General features: G+C 41.3%; 1 protein-coding gene across 1 annotated transcript in view; it reads left to right on the top strand.

Moving 5' to 3' along the window:
* Positions 1-130: 130 nt before the first annotated feature.
* Positions 131-10782, top strand: part of TRIP12 (thyroid hormone receptor interactor 12) — a 462556-nt gene continuing 451904 nt past the window's right edge. Inside the window, 1 exon segment of the mRNA XM_032118933.1 lies at positions 131-299. The gene's annotated coding sequence lies outside the window, so the exon portion shown is untranslated.

Here is a 10782-nt window from a genome sequence, read left to right as displayed (position 1 = left end):
AGCGCAGCGAGCGGGCCTCGCTCCGGGCCGCGGCGGGGGCTGCGCGGGGGGCGGCAGCCGGGGCAGGGGCCGCCCGCCGGCCCGGGGCGCGCGCGGGCCCCGGCGGGGCCCCGGCGCCAGGAGAAAGTAGTCCCGCGGCCTCCCCCTCGCGCCGCTGGAAGGGGTTCGGCGGCGGAGGCGGCGGACGAGGCGTCGCTTGGTGCTGCGGCTTCAGCTGATAATTGAAGGGAAGCGAGGCGGCTGCTGCCGGGAGGAGGGAGGCACGGAGCGTCTGCGGAGGCCGCACCGGGACAAACTAGGTACCCGGGGCCCCTCCGCTCGGTCGGGGGGCGCCGGGGGGGCGGGCGCGGGGTGGCGGGGCGCTCGCTGGGCCCCTCGGCGGCTCCGGGCCGGGCCTGTTGTGTCATCCTGGCATTAGCCGAGCTGCCCTTCCTGGCGGCCCGGGGCAGGGGGAGGGGAGCGGCGCCATCCCGGAGCATTGTTGCAGATAGGGGTGGGGGGGCGAAGGGGAGCCGGGAACGACACGGCGCCGCACTGGTGAGTGTGTGGGGCGGCCCGGAGGGGTGGAGTGGGGCCCTCGCCGTGGAGGGAAGGGGTGGAAACGAAGCTGATAAAATGGCCAGGTCCCCGAGCCCGCTGCAGGGACATCCCTCGCTCCCCCACGCCGGGCGGGGGTGCTGGGGCCACCTTGCCTCTCCCGGGTCGCCTGGCGGGGAGGGGGGGCGGCAGCGCGGCCGCCCCTCCACGGGCCCTATGTGGCTGCTGATACAAAAGGGCAGTGTCAGTGTTGACACTGCCGTGCCGATTTCGATGCCCTTCCCCGTCTTCCCTCCCCCACTCCGCTTGGCCCCCTTTTCCCTAGTGCTCCTTTCTTTCTCACCCCCCTTTATTTTTTTTTTCCCCTCCTCTGAAGGAGCTATGGACTCTCTTAAAGGAAAAAATAGCAATTTCTCTTTCTTTTCCCCCTGCCCAGCTCGGTAAAAATGCTAAACAATCGGCCGACGTCCATATTTCACAAGCTTTTTTGGGGGGAGGAAGAAGGTGGGTAGAAAACGGAGGCGCCCATGGGGTCGGAGTCACAAAGCTGGCTGCCCACGAAAGGGATTATTTTCGCAGCTAAATGTTTTAGAGCTGATGTTTTTCTTGTTTTCAGTCAAGAAGCAAGTTGCCTGGTCCTCGCGTTTGCTTGCATAATGCGTCGTACTTGGAGGCTGATCAAACGCTGGGTTCTGCCTTTCCTGCCTGGCTCTTCCTCTTTCCCTTTTCCCGGGGGGCTGGGTAGTGGGACGAGTTTGGGGGGGCTGGTGGCACTGGGGCTCCCGACTGCTGCCCCGGTGATCCGGGGAAGGGAAGGAACCGAGGCCGGGGCTCTCGCCAGACCTGCAGGCCCGTCTTCCTGTGTCCAACTTTTTTATTGTTCCCCCTTCCCCCTTCCGAGTGCACGGGCTCTCCGGCAGGCGGGGGTTTGCGCGGCTCGGGAGTCCCAAAGTCTAGACGGGGAACCGGAAAATAATAGGGGAAAGAATGGAAAGTTATGTCAAGGGCTTTGGGGGAAAAACATCGACGTATCGAACAAAGGTCCTGCCTGTGTTGGAGAGAGAGGCCTGCATGTGAGGCCTGATTGTGTCGCATTTACACACGGGGAAGAAACGAGTGCTTGGTACTGGCCTAAATTTATTCTGTAAGTCTGGCATGGAACTTAGGAATGCTTTCAGAGAGTGTGTAGTTTGTTTTGGAAGTGTTTTTATTATGTGTAGCCATGCAGTAATAATTTTTATTTTAAATCAATTTTTTTTTTCTTAAAAAGACTGTTCAGTTTTTTTTTCTTCCTGCCTTGTTCAGCAGAAATAATATTGATTCAGAGCTTCTAACACTGTAATGCAAAACTTTATTCAGAGTAACTTCCACAGTTTGTGTTGTGTGTAATATGAATTTTGAGCTTCCTGGTGCTTTAAAGGTTGTCAGAAAGAGGAGTTGAGTAGTTACCAGTTGATAAATTTGAAGTACATCTGTCATAATGAGAAAGAAAAGGAATTCTGAGCACTTGAATTGATTTTTCAGGATTTTCTTATGGGAGCTGTCACTGTGGATATACTTTCATAAGACATTAAAAGCTAGCAAGCATTGCGGTGATTATTTCTGTTTATCTCTGGTGTAGTCTCTTCTTTCCAGTTCTCCACTCTGAAAACTAGAGTTCTAGTTGTACAGGCTTGGGGTTTTGGTTTGGGTTTGGTGTTTTTTTTTTGGTATTTGATTTCTGAGTTTTCTGAGATTTATTATTAAGAGTTTCATTAAGCTAAAACTTCTTAAATAAGTTTCATTTTATGTATGTAAAAATAAACGTAATGGACATGAAAGCACTGGAAAAATAACTATAGTTTTCTATTGTTTGGTAGTCTACTTAATAAATACTGATAGGAGTTAAATATACTTATGAAAATACTAGTATTTCAGTTTTTGCAGCTGGTATTTTAACAAAATATGTTGTATTTGAACTAAGAAGTTTAAAACCAATGTTCTGGTGAATAAATTCTGTAAAGAATATTTAAAGTTTTTGGAAATTTACTTGTTTTTAACTTGTAATAGTTTCTATGTTTGTAAAATGCAGCTGATTGGGAGTGCCTCAGTTGTTTTGATCTTAAACGCAAGTTATTTTTAATTTTTATTGTTCGGTGTATCTTATTGTTGTGTTAGGTAATCAGATTTTTTTTTTCTGTTCTTAGGGTCTTTCTGAGAAAAATATGAGTAGTAAACTTGAATTAACAACCTGTAAGTCTTCAGTCTTCAAATCGTTCCATAGGTAGGAACCTAAACATGTCTCAGCTGTTAATAGAAAAATTGTAGGTCAGCCACAGTGTGACATTACTACTTACTAATATAGCAGATCTACTTCAGCAGGAGTGCCAACCTGTTGAGTAAGAGCTTATGAAAATGGAGTCTTTTGATGTCTTGCAAAAGTTCTTCAGGCTAAAGTGACCATTAGGGGAAATATTCTACATCTTCCCAGTAAATGAATAATCAAAGCTGTCATTCCTAATCAGGAATTGCACATAAATTGTGTTTGGTGTGGTTTTTTTTTGGTTTGGTTTGGTTTGGGTTTTTTTGTTTTTGTTTTTCTTTTTTATTGTACTTTGACTGTCTTCAAACCCAGAGCATAAATATTACAGAAAAAAACCGTAATTGAAAACTTGTGCTTTTAAAACCATTCCTGAATTTGAGGCCTAAAGCTATAGGTGACAACACCACTATTCTTTCTGCGGCAGTGTAGCAAAAATATAATGCATTTGGCTTTAATGCCATCAATGGACACATGATCAATTTCCATGTGGATCCTTACATCCCCAGTATAGTTACTTACTCTGCAGCAATCCAGAAACATAACCTGACTGAATTCCTTTTGTTTCTAAGTGATGAAGCTGAAGCAAAAGTAGGAAAGTTGTTAAGTAAACTACATGTGTGTACCTGATTTGCAGCTAAATTAATCTCACAGCTATCTGTGTTAATCTTGTATTTATAGGCCATGCTATATTTTCTAACAAACTAATTGGTAAGCATCATGTAGAACACTTTTGATCATGGATCTGTCTTTTGTCAAACTGAGGCTAAATTATTGTGACAAAGTATACTCAAATGCCAAAGTTGTACAACATGGTGTACTATTTCATTGGCAAAAACTTAACCCTGCATGTTTCTGGGATCTCCCATTGGCGTCGTGGATGATCAGTGTCCTGTTCATCACCTGTCAAATTAGTAACACTCCCTAAAAAGCACTTTGTGAGCTCTGTTATGCTCTTTTCATCAAGCTGTCACTGCCCCATTCAGTTCTGATTCTGAAGGTAGTAGTACATCAGATGTATTTATTTATATATATATATATATTTTTTTTTTTTTTTTTTTGATAAAGTAATATACTAGCTTTGGTGAGTGTTCTTAGTTTTCCGAAGTAATATTTTAAATGTGTTCTTAATATTTTAATCACTGTATAGTATCACAACAGATTTCTGACAGTATACGAAGCAACTTCTTGAGAGTTTTAATAGCTCAGTTTTAATGTAGGACATGAGGTTGGTGACTGCAAAAATAATAACTTTTTTCTTCCTGATGTATTTATTTTTTTTCAGTTTGCATGAAATAAAGTGCTTCTCAAGGAGCAAAACTATTTGCAGTTCTCAGTGGTGATCAATAATGAAAAAAAACGCTTGTATGTAGCCACTTGTCTCAGGATGTCTTTTTTTTAACAAAACAGTTTGCTGAATTCATGCTTCAAAGCTATCTTCTGAAAATAAAGAAATTTTAGCTATGTATCAAATATAGAGTGCCTCTGGAGGACAGGACTAAGTCAACTGGCTTCTCCTCCCTGCTTTCAGGTGCCAGCAATGGTTGCTTTAGTACGAAGTTTAGTTTGAGGAGCAGTGGTTCTCCTTGTCCTGCCATCAAGTTGGTAGAATCCAGCTGTGTAAAAATGCAGTCATATTCTCCTTCAATTCTGTCTGGCAGCCAGGGTTCAAGGACACAGAACCAATCTGTTTACTCTCTCTCCGTCTGTAATACAGCTTGTCTTGCAATGTACTGACTGTTGCCAGTCTAACTTGACTCATGAAGGTACTCAGTACAAATATGGCAGAAAGCTGCCATGAGAGCAGTAGACGGTCCACTCTGGAAGGGGAAACTTTAATATAGGAAAAATTGAAAACTTAGGTGTATTAACAAAAAAGTTAATCATGGTAGTTTAATACTGGACTTCAATATTGAAGATGCATGAGAAATACTAGCAATGATGTTCAAGCCATAGTTGCCCTTGGTTGCTCCAGAAAAGCCTCTCTTGTTAGGATTCTTCTAGTAAACCAGTTTGGGAAGGACCTCAGGAAGTTACTTGGCCCTTCTCACATTTGACGACTTCTACTCCTGAATAAATAGTTTTCCATTGATCACAACCTGATAAAAAGAGCTCCGTTTTCTTGAGTGATAAGGAAGGTGAAAAAAACCCAAATCTTATGAACATACAAAGGTATGTTTGGAGAAGAAACTGTGGAAGGATGCTCTTAGTGTGTAGTAATACCCTGCTGGCTCAGGGACTAGGGGGAAAATCCCATTTTCTCTGTGTTTTCTGAATGATTTGCTTTGATAGTGTCCTCAATAAAGTGCACATGCTGAACTGCAAAGATCTCACCTTCATAAAAGGTATGAAAGGGTCTGAGTCACCTTCTGGAATGCGAACCTTGAGTTGTAGGGAGCAATTTGGTGTTTCAAAATGGAAGCTGAGGTCCCTGGTACTTTTTGAATAAGATGGCTTTTTTTTAAGATCTGAAAGACAAGGTGTATTTCACATTTATTCTGCTTTCGGAGCAACTTGTGTTGTATTGCATGAAGTCCAAATAAGTAAACTTAGTGTAAAGAAGGGCAAATAGTTGATAGACTTTTGTAAAGCTGGAAATAAAAGAATACAAATGTGTTTTTTATTTTCTGATGTATGTATGATTTTTGGGGAACAAAGGTGTTAAACTTTCAGAAGGCTGTCAAGCCCTGAGATGGGCATTAGACTTAATACTAGCAGTGTGCACCTCCTTCAGTTTTGTGGCTGGCTGTTTGAAGCATGGTTAATACCAATTTTTTATTAATGCAGATCAGTAACTCTAATTTTTTACCTTGATTTTGAGGTGTAGTTTCTAGCAGTAAAACTATTAGGAAAAAATAGGTCTGTGAGAAACTCATGCCCCTAGGTAGCTAGGTCTAGACTTATGCTATGTTTGCTTTTAGAAAGCATGTATGCTGTTTTGTTCTCCCTCGTTTTTCTCCATGTCTGTCTTAGTTGCCTTACTTTGAACTTGTGATAGTTTGTCTTACCAGCCCTGGGTAGGAGAAAAGATCTGTGTATGTGGGCTTTTATGTGCTTGAAGTCTGTTCTGTACCTCTGCTCTAGTCCAAGGCTGCTTCGATGTAAAAGTACAGGTAAATAAATGTGGAAATCAAAAATACACTCTTGTATAGTACCTTCTGAGTTGAAAACATGAGGTTTTTTTGGAGCAGGAGCAATATAAATGAGTTGAGGCACCACAAAAGGAAAGATGGAAACAATGCATAGTAACACCAGTTATGGTGGACTCCAGTATCCCCCATGCCTCCTCCTTCCTTCCAGTCCTAAAGAAAAGGAAAAACACACACCTGCATACCACCCACTCATCAAGAGACTTGAATTACATGTCCTTGATACTGGTGTAATGATTAGTTACTTACTTTAACTCCTTCAGTTAGTGAGGAGAAGCTCTCTTTATATCATACATGCCTTTGTGAAGCATGTAATAGATGTGTATTTTTGGACAAGGTAATATTGTAGATGTGGTTAATGTCAGGGCTAGAGGTTGGCATCTTATCCAAGTTAATAATGTTCTGTGTCTTCTAATGTCAAATCCCTTATGTAATTAGCTTATTCAGTGTATGGAGTGTCCTGTCCTGGAAGGTGTGTGCAATGTAACTGAATCTTCTGATCACAGGTGAGATGTGGCTGTGCATTTAAAGAGAACTAATGAAGAAAGTAACTGAGGCCTCTTATTAATAGGCTGTATACTGAATATAAACTTGGAACTCTGCCTTCCTTAGAGAGTGAGTGTTTTCTTCCTCTATTTCAAGGATATACTTCATTAATAACCAACTTACTGACTGGAAACTGTAATTTCTCCTTAAGACTTCACTTGTTTTGAGCTTTGCAGTTGTTTCAGGTGTGATGGCTTGATGAACTTACCCATTGTACAGGGGTGAGGGGAAGGTGGGAAATAGCTCAGCTGAACAAGGACAGCAGACAGTCATAAGCTGTGTCAATAAGTCTGAGTGAACAGCACCTGAGAAGCAGCTACATTGCTAGGTAGGTATATATGAGATCTTTAAGTTAAACAGCTGGAGAAAACATAATTTCAGCTGAATCTCATTTAATGAAAGGGATGAGAGCTGCATAACTTTGGCAAGCTTTAAGCCAGGATTCCAAGTGTTAAAGCTTGTCCTTTAAAGATCTACTGCAGTCTGTTCCACAATGTTTTTCAAGTTTATGCAGTGATAGTGGATGCTGCCGTATCTTACTCTGGTAGTATTCTGTCTGTTGTATTTAGCAGATAATTTTCTACAATAAAAGACTGGTAACAAAAATAAGGACCCACATTATACCATAAGAATATAGATTAAAGAAGTTAGTTTCATTCCCTTACTCAGTTACAAGAAGCTTGGCAGAACAGCAAATATATATTCCTTTGCCAAAAGTAAGATAGCAAATAGGCATTTGTCAAATTTCCTGTATGGCAGCTCTTAAGTTGATATAGTTCTGCTGCATTTTTGTAGACTTGAAACGGAATGTATCCATGCTGGGTACCTGGCTCTTGACAGCCCTTCAGAACTTTCACCAGCACTTTGTAACTAGAATTGGAAGAAGCGTGTTAAGGAAAATGCCACTGCAAACCTCAGTCTGCAGATTTAAATGCTCCATGGAGTGGGTGGAAACTGAGCTCTCTTCAGATTAGCTGTGAAGAGGAAAGATGAATTTTGTGAAATTTACTGTGTGAAGGAATGGTACCACTTTAATGCCTTCTATTGTTGACATATTTGAGCACTATGGCCATACTTTTTTTTTATAGTTTAGAGGTTCTTGACATAGTGTCCAAACCAAACTGGAGTTGGAACAGAATGGGCACTGAAAATTCCAACTTCATTGTGCTTTATGGAGAAGACCTCAAATAAGCTAGAACCTGAGAACTATGTAAAAACTTGAGGTAAATAGAAATGTAGCAATGAGTTAATTTTTGGGAATACACTTAAACTAAATGTAAAATTGTCTGTGAGACTCCACTGAAGTGACAGGCAAAGTAATCTCAATCTGTCACTTTCAAAATACAATGCAGTGACCACACTTGTTGCTATACTTCATGGCTTCCAGAGGTTGCCTGGAATAAAGTATATTCCCTGTGTGTTACCAGGCTTTTGCTTCTGTCACAGACAGTCAAAAGCTGTTAAAACTATTCTTGTTTAAATAAAGTAGTTTCCTATTAAGTAACAAGTCAGTGGATAAACAATTGTATTATCTGTTTTGAAAAACTTCTTAATTCATGTATTCATTCAGACGAAATCTTGAGTTTATATCAGATTGAGATCCCACACTTGAATGCTAACTATGGTTCCTGCTGGTAATACCTGTAGTGTCACCAGAAACACTATCAACTCCCTCAACCTGTTCTCAGCAGTCTGCCTGTTCTAAACTAGTGTTGCTTCTGTTTGTGGCATCTGTTTTGTTGCAGTTTCACATCTACCTTGCAATTACTGGAAACCCTTTTAGAACTCAACTGTGCTATTATACAATTAATTTTAACCCTATTTTAGTGGTGTGGGAGCATCTTAAAAACTTCTATCAGAAGTAAGCCAAGTAGATCACTCTGCATCATCAAATTGTATATTGTGTTTTAACTTAAAAGCTGCTCCCCTTTCAGCTAGGAATTGGTTTCTTCTGTAGACTCACAGATTTGCAGTACTGTTTTCCTTCACCAAAATATCATCAGACTATTTGGAAAGTCAGCTCAGTAAGATGACAAATCAAAACCAGATAGCAGGTTATAGTGCTAGTTGATCTAACAGCAGAGTTCAATTAGTGTTTTGACTTTCTCTCTTCTGTAACCCATTCTGAAATACCAATTGAATTGGATGTTAGCAGCTCAATTACAAATTTTCTCTGTTGCACTTTCATAGGACTCCTATGTTTGTCTGCTAGTTCTACATAGAGCTCTTTCCACAAATGGAGTAACTGGTTTGGTTTTTGGAATATATTAACTTTGGCAAGTTTCCTCCCCCACCCAATCCTTCCCCCCTGGCCCCCCCCTCCCCCCCCCCCCCCCCATGTGGCAGATATCAAACATGAACATATGGGCACAGAGTGACACAGCAATAGAAGGATCAAGCTGGATAAACAACCTCTGCACAGACTAACCCTATCCAAAAGTGTGGTATATGGTTTGTGGTTTTTTATTTTTAAATCCTAGAACTTGCTGCTTACTGCAATAGCTTGCTTTGTGAAGGGCTGTCTTCTGCCTCCCCTTCTCCTTCCCAGGAGAAGGTGTGGGGTCAAGTTTTCTCTCCTCAGTCATAACAGAGCTTCAGTGGTAGGTGCCATGGGACAAGAAGGACAGGAAAAGCTTCACGAATTGTAGGTAATACAGGTGTTTGCTTCTTTGCTGTGTCTTCTCTGAGTTCTTACACCTGAGAAAGTGAATGGCTGTTACGATAACAAGAATGGTGTTCTAGTTACTTCCTTAGCCAAAAGATCCAAAGGAGGGGACTAGCTTTCTGTAGGAATTGGGCCTTTAAAGAGATTTTTCTGCCTGAGCAGCATGAGCATCTCCTGTCTCTGGTAGGCATAGTAGGACAACAGAATTTGTTAGTTGTCTGTAAGGTCAGTGAACACTCTCCTGGAGTAGGCTTAGTAAGAGACCTCACGCTTGCCTTTTTAATTCTTGAGTCCTCCTGGGATATTCTTTAAGCATGTCATTTCTCAAAATCTAGGATCATCTTATTTGCAGCATGAAAGTTTCTCATAGCTGTTTGCCTGCTAACTGTCTCAATACTATCCTCTATTTTCTTCCCTTGATGTTTTATTCTTAGCACTTACAGAAAGTATTTACAGCCTTGTTGCCAGGTTAAATAATACAGGTTTTATTAGTTAACTTCTTTAAGATCACCCTTCTGTTTTTCGGCTGGAATTCATGTCTCTTGACCGAGGCCCACTGTGATGGGATAGAGTATTCCAGATAAACACGATTTTTACAAAAGCACTGAGAATTCTCAGTTACTCTCTGATGGTGTATACACCTAAGCATTGGTTCCACACCTCTTCTCCCATTCCCCTCCAGCATCACTCTGGGAGGAACTGGAACATGTAGTCACTGATGCTTAGGTCAACTGACAGGGGTTTGGCTTACAGTAATGCTTTTCGGGTTCAGTACTGAAGTACAGCATCTCCATATTGAGTGGTAATATTGTACTTCTCAGCACTGCAAGTGTCTCATTAGAATAATTTACTGTTCTGTATTTTGATGGATCCTTACTGCTTTGGGAGAGGGACAGAGGAAAGAAAAGGGAACTTATAAGTTTTGATAACTTTGGAAAATGAGGAGTTTTGAGGGAACAGCTCTGTGTTTAGATAACTATATCACCTGTGTAGTTATTTGGAAATAAGCAAGGCTGTAATAATAATAAAGCTTTCATCTTAGTTCATAATTTTTTTCTATGGGTAATAGTCTTCCATCATTACAAATACTTTCTGTTAAACTTGTGTAATGATGCGTTCTGTTTGCATGCCACTTAACAGCAACTGGTTGTTTAAATAGTTTTGGGTTTAACAAAACAGAAATAAAATAATGAATGACCTCTCTTCTGTGAGCCTGGAAATAGTAGCAAGTGTCCAGAGTTCTACTGTCAAAAAACAAAGCCTTTTGCATCTGGAGTCTATTGATGTCCTGTCATTACTGAAGTATGATTTCAAGATTTAATACCATTACAAGTTAAACATTATTGCCTGCCTTCAAGTGTTAAAAATGTTTAAGCACCCACAGCTTAGAGAGACACCTAACTTTCAGTTGTTTTTCAAAACCTTGGGCCTTTGACTGTGCATTCAGAGTAGTTGAGAATATTTTATGTCCAGTTATGTCTGAATGGTAGAATATTCTTACTCGAGTGTGGTTGCTGTAACACAGCTTTGAAACCAACTGGATGGAAGTTGTAGTCCTCATCAAAGAGTACTTTCTTGCTAAACTT

Source organism: Corvus moneduloides, chromosome 10 (assembly GCF_009650955.1).
Source record: "Corvus moneduloides isolate bCorMon1 chromosome 10, bCorMon1.pri, whole genome shotgun sequence".
In the NCBI taxonomy this organism is placed as follows: domain Eukaryota; kingdom Metazoa; phylum Chordata; class Aves; order Passeriformes; family Corvidae; genus Corvus; species Corvus moneduloides.
Note: the sequence above shows the minus strand (reverse complement) of the source record. Positions and strands in the feature narration are given on the sequence as shown.